Source organism: Nomascus leucogenys, chromosome 13 (genome assembly GCF_006542625.1).
Source record: "Nomascus leucogenys isolate Asia chromosome 13, Asia_NLE_v1, whole genome shotgun sequence".
Classification (NCBI taxonomy): Eukaryota; Metazoa; Chordata; class Mammalia; order Primates; family Hylobatidae; genus Nomascus; species Nomascus leucogenys.
The window spans coordinates 79,271,095-79,280,515 of NC_044393.1; positions in this window are offsets into that span (position 1 = coordinate 79,271,095).

Consider the following 9,421-nt stretch of genomic DNA (forward strand, 5'->3'; position numbering starts at 1 on the left):
AAGGCATAAAAGTTATAATCATAGACTCCACTGTGTAAAGGTGTAACTTGCTTTATTTATCTCTAGTGTGTATTAACTTAGCCTCCCTTTCCATTCAACCTGTGAAATTGGTTGTACTTGGGCCATTTGGTAGCAGAAGGGGATGGGAGATGATCAAAACTCCAAGTAAGGTTCATATCCAATATGGTGTCTAAGCAGTAAATGACTAATGGCTGAAGAAGGAGACTAGACAGAGGATTAGAGGCAGCCATGGGGCTGGTGCAGCTGTGGAGAGCTCTGAGCAAAGAAACAAGGTTGGCAGGTGAGGAGGCCAGAAGGCCAAGCCTGGGGCTGTGCAGTCAGTGGCCATGGTGGCACAGCGGGCACTGGCTGGGCATTGGCTGGGCATGTAGATGCCCAAGGCCATCTGTGCCACATGGAAGCCCTGAGGAAGTGAGGGTAATTAACCCCTGAACAACCCAGCTCATCTTCAGGGGAACAGCCAGCAGCAGAGGAGGAGAAAATCTTGATTTTAGCTGAAGTTTCCCATAGGAGACATTTTTTTTTTTTTTTTAAAGCTAGAATTCGTCTAAGTTAGCTAGAATTTCCAACCCAAAGTTTTCTGCTGCTAGTGGAAATTCGAGGTCATGGGCTAAGTTAATACAAGCTAGAGGTAAATAAAGCAAGTTATACCTTTGCACAGTGGAGTCTGTGATTATAACTTTTATGCTGTCTATACAAATATTTTTATTTTTATTTCATCCTCTTGGGGAGGGTATTCCTGGTATTAATAAGTGCATTTTTTTAGATAAGGAAAGCAAGGTTCGGAGATGTTTTAAAAGCCATACAGGCCACATGGAGAGAAAATGGTTGAGAAAGATTTGAACTTGGGTTTGTCAAACTCCAAAACCACTGTCACCATTTGTCCAAGCACAGCCAGTGGCCCATCTGCAGCAGAATCCATGGAGACTTGTTTAACAGGAAGGGATTTAGTTCCATCTCCAGACTGAATTAGAATATCTGGGGGTAGACACCCCAAATCTGCATTTTTACCAACTTCCCAAGGAGTTCTGAGGTCTCTTCAAATACCCACTGATCCCTGTTCCCCTGCCTCCCAGGAAGAATATATTCCAATCTTCCGGGGGGAGTTGGGCCTTGGGTCTCCCTACTCTGCCATTGTCCACTGGGGCTGGAGATGGCTGCCACAGAGGGAGGCCAGTCATTCTCTAGAGTACTTCCTGGGGGCTGCCTTGGCCCTAGCCTAAAGCAGTATGGTCTGCAGACCACAGGCATCACATCACCTGGGAGCTTAATCCCAGCCCTACTAAATCCAAGTCTCTGGGGCGTGGGGCCTAGGAGATTCAAATGCCAAATTGGAGAAGAACTGGCCTAGGGGCAGAAGGCCTTGGGCTCTGATAAGCTTCCCAGTAACAGCCGAAATAAACTCTTTTCTAGCACTTACAATGTGCCAGGCATGGTGCCAAGTGCATTAGGGGATTCAACATGTCGCCTCCTCACAGCTCTCAGAGGCAGGACTATTACTGTCCTTATTTTCAGCCAAGGAAGTGACTCAGGCTGAGACAGGATGGTCGCTGAAAGGCACACAGGTCCTGAGTGGCAGGGCTGGGGCTGACCTGCAGCCTGCTAGCTCATCATCTGCCTTCAGAACCTGAGCCCAACTCACGGCCAAGGCTCTGCAGGATCAGGGATGGGGAACTTGTTCTCACAGCCAGCTTGGCCAGATCTCTGTACAGCCATCAAGCTCACAAAAGTTGAGGCTGAAACTGCTGTCCAGATGGAGGGGTTTTTTTTGGGTTTTTTTTTGAGACGGAGTTTTGTTCTTGTTGCCCATGGTGCGATCTTGGCTCACCACAACCTCTGCCTCCCGGGTTCAAGAGATTGTCCTGCCTCAGCCTCCTGAGTACCTGGGATTACAGGCATGTGCCACCACGCCTGGCTAATTTTGTATTTTTAGTAGAGAGGGTTTCTCCATGTTGGTCAGGCTGGTCTTGAACTCCTGACCTCAGGTGATCTGCCCTCCTCGGCCTCCCAAAGTGCTGGGATTACAGGCATGAGCCACTGCGCCTGGCCCCAGATGGAGGTCTTCTTAAAAGGCCCAAGGTGCTGCCCGGTGGCTCTGTCTACATCTCCTGCCTTGTGCCAGTACCTCTTGCCTCCCTGCTCATCAGCTCCAACCTCACTGTCTCCTCTGAGTTCCCTCAACACCAATGCTCCTGCCCAGCAGCTTTGTGTGTGCTGCTTTCCTGGAACATTCTTTTCTCCCTCTCTCCCCCTTCAATATCCTTTCCTCACAAGTCCTAGGGCCACCCACTGGAAGTAGATCTTCTCCTATTATTCTCTTTTCCAGGACTTCATTTATTTCCTTCAGAGCAATGCAATGATAATCAATAACTAATTGACTTCTTAGTCTACTGTTGTCTGTCGCCCCCATCATGTGCGAGCTACGTGAGGGCAGGGGCCGTGTGTGCTTTGCTCACTCTCTCTGCACCTATCAGCATTGGGCACACAGAAGATTCTCTATATTTGTTAAAGGACTGTCTCTCCTCAGCCTAGTAAAATTAGGACTAGGTTTCACTCTATGTGGCAGAAGTCCACCTTACTGTGGCTTAACCAGATAGGGGTTTTATTTCTGTCATATAACAAGTAGTCATCTGAGGTGGGCAGTCCAGGGCTGGACAGTGACTCCAGGGTATACTGGGGACCCAGACCCTTCTGATCTCTTCAGAAATAGAGCTTCACCATTCTGATCTATTTTGACCTCTACTTTCAAGATGGCTGGCTGCTCTACCTCCCTTGTGATGGAATTCCAGGCAGGAAGAGCAAGGGGCAAACAAGTGAGCCAGCCAAGGTGGCGGGTCCAGAGACTTCGCCTTATACTATATTTGTTGAAACTGTGTCATGTGGCCATGCCTAGCTGCAAGGTAGGCTGGGAAATTGCTCCATAGCTGGGCATATTGCTGCCCCAAAGAAAATTGGAGTTCTGTGGGCAAGGAGGAAGGGAAGAACGGATATTTGGAAGGAGCCAGCAGAGTCTGCAGCAGCTTCTCTGAGGGGCAGGGAGGATCTGAAGAGGCCTCAGAACTCATTTCTTGCTCTAGTTTATCAAGGACTTAATCCTAAAGCCATATAATTATCCAGATGTTTTAGCCCAACCTGCTCATTTTTGCAGTTATGAAGACAGGGGCCTCTGGATCACAAGATTTGCACAAGGCCCCACGTGAATTTAACATCTGGGAGAAGACTAAAGCCAGGGGGATGCTCTAGTCCCAGCCCCACTGCAGCTTCCTTCCGCCACAGATTGAGGGTCCACCCCTCTGGGTCTCCTCAGCAAGCCCAGAGAGATGATGGCGGGGGTTTAAGTTTATCAAATAACAGCTCAAGACGTAGACATGCAAGTTGTAGAGCTGTTACAGAAGAACCTTCTCCTTTTTATAAACGCTGAATGTTTTTTCCCCCATTTTCTCAAGTATATAATGCTAAACAGCAGCTCCGTTTTTCAACATACTGCTTGGTGGTGTTTTTTTTTTCTTTTTCCAACAAACTGCTCTTTTTAGGTATGTTTTTTCATCCTTTACACCAGCAAAATTTATGAGCATTTATTTAAAAGAAAAAAAGCATTGGAAAAACTGAAGAGAGAAAGAGCAATTCTACATATGGAAAGCTATAAAGAACCACAGCGAATGTGCTGCGGTTATTGCTTTCTTAAAAAAACAAACCAGGCAGGCAGTTTGGAATGTGAGGGGCCTGTGTGAGGCCAGGCTGGCCGGGAGGCCGCGGGGGCTGGGCCCTGGCAGGGATCCAGAGAGTGCAGTGAGGGGCCCTTCACGCCCCGATCCTCCTCCATGGCCCCTCTGACCACTCCAGGGAGAAACAGGGCCAGACAGAAAAAGACTTTACTGAGAACATTTAATTTAATGTAAAAATGCTCCTTTAGGAAAACAAGAAGGCCCAGGCAGCCGGTCAGCACAGGCTGGGAGAGAATGCAGCGAACATGGGGCCTGTCGGAGCTTCCCAGACTGGTGGTGGGAACCACACCAGCACAGAGTCAACAGCAGGCGGGAGAAGGCCTGCGGGGCCCCAGGGCCAGAGGCTAGGACGGGCAAGCCAGACCGGATTTGGGAAACGTGTTATCATTTCCAAGGACTATCCCAAGTACGTGGGGTAGGAGAACCTTGAAGGCCAAACAGGCTGCCTGGATTTGTCCTTCCGGACGCCTCCCTCGCCCATTATTTATTGCTGTCACTTTGTTGACGTTCCAGAGCCAGGCCTGTCTGCTGTGGCTCCCAGACCCAGTCCCAGGCATGCTGGGACACGGGCCGGCTGGGCTCTGTGGAATGTTCCCAGGCAGCAGGTCCACTTCCTGGGTTGCAGCCCTGGGTCCTGCTGATACCCCTTCCGTAGCAGACTTCTCCTGCCCTGTCCTCCAGCATGGCCTGCCCGTGTGGGACAGGCCTGTCCCACATCTCAAACTTGGGGGGCAAAAAATGTCCTTCTGTGGAGGGGGCCCCTGAAGAAGAACTCCAGCCTGCTTGGTTGACTGCGGTTCTTCTTCCCTGAGCTTCTGGGATGTCCTTAGCGTGGGAATCCGTTCCCTCTGGTCGTCCCTTACCAGGCTCTTGCTCTGGGGCCTGCAGTTCACCTCTTGCTCTCTCCTAACCAGCTCTGCCAAGCTCTGCGGCTCTCCCTCCACCTTCCTGCCCTGTCAGCCCACCTCTCTCAATTCCCCAAAGCATGGCTAGACCACGGGGTAACAGTTCCGACAACTTTACTTGGGATATGGAAGGAACATACAATATAGAAAATAAAACATGGAAGCTGGACGCTGGATGTCTCTGGTGTTGGAGCTTGTGGTTCATGTCCCACCACGGGTCACCCCAATAGGCCTTCACTCTCCTTGACCCTCAGCCGGCTCCCACACTGCTGGGGTGGCCCATACCCCCTCCCACAGTGAGGACACCCTCCAGGTGCTCCTGAAGCCTCTCAGGCTCCCGCCATCTTTCCCGGTACCCGAGGTGCACCCCGGCCCAGTTCCTCTTAGTGGCAGATCTCCATTCTGAGACTGGGGCTCTGTTCTCAACATTCCCTAAAGACCCTGGACACTGGGGGGCTTCTCTCTTCAGGGCACCCTTCCATCAGAGAAAAATTCGGCCTCTACTTCTAGAGAAAAAATACCACTAGCCACTTTAAAGTTTTGACAGCCCTGCAGCTTCAAAGCAAACACACCAATAGGCTCTGCTGGACACTCAGTTATAAAAGCAAAACTTAAGGAGGCCACTGACGGGACCTCATCCTCTCAGCCTCCCACAATGCCCCCAAGCCCTGGTGACCTCCCACTACCACAGCCTCAGCAGGATGCAGCCCCTCTCAACCTACACTGCCCTGGACATGCATAGCCATTGCAAGCCCAGGCCCTCCCTGGCTCAATCTTTACCTCCCTGCAAACATGGCATCCTCTCTCCACCCTTCCCAGACCTGTCACCATGGCTTGATTTGTTTTGGGGTAAAAAATTTAAGTGTGTCAGATGCAGTGGATCATGACTGTAATCCCAGCATCTTGGGAGGCTGAGGTGGGAGGATTGCTTGGGCCCAGGAGTTTGAGACCAGCCTAGGTAACATGGTGAGACCTCATCTTTACAAAAAAAAAAAAAAAAAAAAAACTTAAAAAATTAGCAGGGTGGTCGGGCGCAGTGGCTCACGCCTGTAATCCCAGCACTTTGGGAGGCCGAGACGGGCGGATCACGAGGTCAGGAGATCGAGACCATCTTGGCTAACACGGTGAAACCCCGTTTCTACTAAAAATACAAAAAATTAGCCGGGCGTGTTGGCGGGCGCCTGTAGTCCCAGCTACTCGGGAGGCTGAGGCAGGAGAATGGCGTGAACCCAGGAGGCGGAGCTTGCAGTGAGCCGAGATCGCGCCACTGCACTCCAACCTGGGGGACACAGCAAGACTCTGTCTCAAAAAAAAAAAAAAAATCAGCAGGGTGTGGTGGCATGCACCTGTAGTCCCAGCTACCTGGGAGTCTGAGGCAGGAGGATCCCTTGAACTTAAGAATTCCAGGCAGCAATCAGCTATGATCACACCACTGCACTCCAGCCTGGGCAACAGAGTAAGACTCCATCTCAAAAAACGAAAGAAAAAGAAAAAAGAAAACCCAAATATCCTAGCATTGTAAAGTGTCATCACTGGAAGGGACCACGGAGATTATTCTGACCAACTCCTCCATTTAATAGATGAGGAAACCGAGGCCCAGGGATGTGAAGTGACCTGCCCAAAGTCCTATAACGAGTTTGTGGCAAACCACTTAGAAAGTATTCCTGTTTTATTTTGCTCTCTTCTGAAGTTAGAGAATGTCTTTGTATCACCTGTGCACTGTCCCCAGTCACATGTAACAGAAAACCAATTTGAAAAAGCTTGAGGAAAAGAAGAAATTAATTCATTGGCCCATCCGGAGAACTGGGGTTGGGCTGGGATGTCTAAGTCCACCTGAATCACGTGGTCTCAGAGTGGGCAAGGAGTGGTCTCCAGGGGAAAATGGAGGTCCTGTTATCAGATGGAAGAGGCTACCAGGCAGGGTAATGAGAGGTATACACTGCAGTCCCTGACTCGGCTGCTGCAGTTTCTCAGACTTCCCTTCCATGTGCATAACTGTGTCATGTCCAACCCTGAACGCGCCTGCCGAAGGGAGGCAGCTGAAGTCTCATCTAGCTATTGCATCCGGCCCTTCTGACAGCGCCCATCATATTCTCTACAGGGATCTTTCTCCACTGTCCCCTACTGATCCCTAATGTGGACACTGAGGACCAGTTCTCCTTTTGCTTCTTTGACAATCCATTTTCTAAGTTTCAGTTTGGGGGTTTCTAAGCATTGCCTTAGAGCCTCTGTCTACCATGTTTGGGGATGTTCTGGAAGGAGGGCTGTCATGGATAGTTGTCTAGTTTGTGCACTGCTCAAAGTCATCCTGCTGACAGAGAAAGGGACTATACCTGCCCAGACAAGGAGGGGTGCTGATATGGGCTGGCTGTGTCCCCACCCAAATCTCATCTTGAATTCCCACATGTTATGGGATAGACCCGGTGGGAGGTAATTGAATTATGGGGGCAGGTCTTTCCCGTGCTGTTCTTGTGATAGTGAATAAGTCCCATGAGATCTGATGGTTTTTAAAAAGGGGAGTTTCCCTGCACAAGTTCTCTCCTTTGCCTGCTGCCATCCATGTAAGATGTGACTTGCTCCTCCTTGCCTTCTGCCATGATTGTGAGGCTTCCCCAGCCATGTGGAACTCTAAGTCAAATTAAACCTCTTTCATTTGTAAATTGCCCAGTCTCAGGTATATCTTCATCAGCAGTGTGAACATGGACCAAAACAGGTGCCTTTCTGCATTTTACATAAAGGCTCTGATAGGCTAGAATTGGTCCCCTTTTCCGAAAATACAAACACTTTAAAAGCTTAAGAGCTGCATCAGTTAGAATGCTTTTTTCAACAACATAAACTCCAACTAACAAAAAAGAAATGTACATTCTTTCATATATATAACACCTATATATATATATAGACCTAAACATATACATAAACATATATATACATATATATAGTCTGAAGGTGAGGCAACAGACCTGACAGTATCCAGAGAAAGGTGCCCTCTTTTTGGGAGTGGGGAAACCTTTTCTAGAAGCTTCCTCATGGGCCTCCTCTCATGTCTCATTGGCAAAGCTGGGTCATGTGCCCACCTTTAAACCAGTGACTTGCAAAAGCCAATGAGATTTCTTCAATTGTCTTAGACCAGTCAGAATTTGTCCCTGAGCTGGCAATGGCAGTGTTTCTGGGGGCGGATGCCGACACACAATCTGGTTTATTTAGCAAGGAAGAAACGGGGAGGGACGCTGTGGGCCACAGTCAGCGCGGCTGCTGCAGGCCTCCCACTGTTTGCGTTCTGGCACTTGCCCATGACTCATTCTTGAATCTAGATCCCAGCCTGGTGGCTTCTTTCTCATGGCGATAGGTCCTGGTGCTCTATTTACCCAGCCCTCGGCCCAGTGGCCTCCATCTTTGCCCTTGCCTTGCTTGGACCAATGTGAAACCATCACATGGAGTGGGAAGGCAGAACCCTAGCCCTCTGACCTAGGTTACATTCTAGCAAATTGGCCTTTACCAAGAGGTACATTTTTGGCTTCTGGAGGTGGCCGGGAGGGGCCCGAAGCATTAGGCTTAGCCCGCACCTGAGACCCAAATTCCTCTGCCATGATGCTGCCCACTTTCTGCTGGTGCTGGCCCTGATGAACTTGTAGCATCGAATTAATCCTTTCCAGCCTCGCAAAAAAATACATTATATGACTCTTGGGCATCGTAAATTGCTGGCTGGAGGTACAAGAGGCTCCCTTGGTGAGTCTGCACCCTCTCCCCCAGGCTGCCCCCTTTTTCAGAGGTGTCATCTTTTCTGGAAGGAATTCACAGAAGGCCCAAGAACCAGCCAACATCCCCCAACGTGTAGTGTGAGCAAAAGAGATTCAAAATTATAGGACAGCTTCATATTTAGGAATAGAAAAAGCAATATCGTTTTTATAATGCAAACTAAATAAAGACTCTACAAAACCTTCCTTCCCCATGGGGAGCAGGGTAGAGAAGCGTGAGGACCCTGTGGGGCACCAGGAGATGAGGAGTAGGGAAGACATGGCTCCTGGCCTCGGGTAATTTAATTTTTTTTTAATGTTTAATTTCATTTTTAACTTTTTAGAGAGATGGGATCTCACTCTGTTGCCCAGCCTGGGGCAATCATGGCTAACTGCAGCCTTGGACTCCCAGGCTCAAGAGATCCCCCCGTCCCAGCCTCCCAAGTAGCTGGGACTATAGGCACCACCACGCCCAGCTAAGGAAGTTTACAGTCTCCATGGAGAGACAAAAATAACATTCTAGGAGCAATGAAGAAGAAATCAATTGAGTTTGTGTTCAAGTACTAGATAGTGTGATGAACACCCTTCCCCACCTTGCAAAATCCTGTCATAAGACCTAAGTTAAGCTGGGCACGGTGGCTCAAGCCTATAATCCACTTTGGGAGGCCAAGGTGGGAGGATTGGGTGAGCCCAGGAGTTTGAGACCAGCCTGAGCAACATAGTGAGACTCCATCTCTACAATAAAAATTTTAAAATTAGCCAAGTATGGTGGTACACACCTATAGTCTCAGCTACTCGGGAGGCTGAGATGGGAGGACCGCTTGAGCCCAGGAGGTTGAGCCTACAGTGAGCCATGATGGTGCCACTGCTCTCCAGCCTGGGTGACAGAGCAAGAACTTGTCTTAAAAAAAACAAAAAGGTCTAGGTCAAATGTCACCTTCTTGGTAAAGTCTTCCCTGGACTTTGTGCCATAGTGTGTGTCCTTTTAGCCCTCATGGTACTTTCCATACCACATCACAGAAAATGTGCTGTTTAT